Source organism: Penaeus monodon, chromosome 27 (genome assembly GCF_015228065.2).
Source record: "Penaeus monodon isolate SGIC_2016 chromosome 27, NSTDA_Pmon_1, whole genome shotgun sequence".
Classification (NCBI taxonomy): domain Eukaryota; kingdom Metazoa; phylum Arthropoda; class Malacostraca; order Decapoda; family Penaeidae; genus Penaeus; species Penaeus monodon.
This window is the reverse complement of record NC_051412.1, coordinates 30,233,207-30,234,854: the sequence shown is the minus strand read 5'-3', so window position 1 is coordinate 30,234,854 and position 1,648 is coordinate 30,233,207. Positions and strand designations below refer to the sequence as shown.

Here is a 1,648-nt window from a genome sequence, read left to right as displayed (position 1 = left end):
ATTTTCACCTTTACTAGGTGCGTCTGATGCACAGAAGCAACATGACGTGAACTTCCTGCTTCATAAGATCTACGGGGATATCCGTGACTCTAATCTTAAAGGCAAAGCCGATTCCTTTGACCCAGAGGCCGATTTATCCCATTACAGTGACGGAGGTGAAGCAATACAGAAACTTGTGAGAGACCTTAAGGATAATAGGGCTTCTGCAACAGCAAGCAAAGTGGTTCTCTCTCTCAAGCCTAGACAAACGCGAGAAGCACTTATGCTTTTTGATGTTCTCATTCACTGCAAGGATTGGGATACATTTGTCATAATGCAGCCTATTCCCGCCAAATTATGAATGAGGGAGGAATTTGTTTATGCCTGTATGTTGCGGTCATCCACTCACCCTGGCTGAACACGTTGTACTTCCTCCCACTCTATGAGGTCACCGCCACATCTCTTCACCAACAGCGAAGTAATTTCAGGCAGCTTATCGTGCCAAGCAGACACCAAAAACTGGAAATTTAGGTCTAGCTTCACTGGGGGAACTTAAGAAGAATCCTGAACAAAAGAGGTAGCCTATTTCGGAGAGGACATTGGAATGAACACTCATCACGTCACCTGCATATTGAAATCCCATTCTGGTGGGAAAGGACAATACAGCATCATCTAGGGATCGCCAAAGGTAAGAGAAATTTCTTCCGGGTACATCATCAACTTACCTTCGTTTTGATGCTGAACGTATCTCCAATTATTTGGATCCCGTCGACGAACTTCACTGGGAGAAGCCAATCGTACAAGTTTTGACTCCCCACACCACATACAAGTATGGAGGTAGTTTCCCCTCTCGTCCTGATAATGTTAGGACTTCGAGGGATGTGGAGTGGTGTGCTCGCATTCGAGACTTGCTTATTGTAGAGAGCCCGGATTCGTGATTGCTATTGCCCATGGTTATATCGTCGACAGGGCTGGTATCAATTGATATCAGAATTGAGCCGTGGCATTGACCGTTCTTGGAGGATGTTATGGAATCATCTATGTACAGCCCTAAGTGCAGTACTATGGAGGCTTGCACAATACTGCTCACATTGTACTGGTGCGACAGAGTGATCCCCTGCAAAATATGATTTACCCCCTGGTGTGCTGGAAACACTTTGAAAACTGCCACCCGTGATCCTAGCTTTTTAGGCTGCATAAATACTAATGGGACAACATCTTCAAGGAACATAAGGACAGTACTCCTCCATAAACCGTGAAGGAATTGGACATTTGCCGGTGTAGTGTAGACAAAAGTGGCAATGAAGGCGAACTCGAGACCTACTTTGAGGAACTTTGAATACAATTATCATAAGCCGTGATGACAATGAAACAGATTGCAGATGAGACATTTATACTTATGTGCCTCGTATGAATCAAGGACTTTAAAATCAAGATTGATGTTATCAATAACAATGGCGGGGAAGTTCTAGGATACCCGTTCGCTGTTTTCGCCTGGCCTCACCTTGATAACAATGGTATGAATTCACCTTCGACGAAGGCCGTTGGAATGCTATGAAGTGGACAAGTTCTGGGTTAAGGTAAGTACTTCTTCCTTTACTTTTTTATTGTTATTCGTATGACATATACTTGGTGAACTGTTCACTTACTAACCTAAGTCAGTTAGGCA

The 1,648-nt window shown here is 43.9% G+C and overlaps 1 pseudogene; it reads left to right on the top strand.

The window, feature by feature from the left end:
* The window catches only part of LOC119590492, a 2,394-nt pseudogene extending 1,163 nt beyond the window's left edge, over positions 1 to 1,231 (top strand).
* Positions 1,232 to 1,648: the final 417 nt, after the last annotated feature.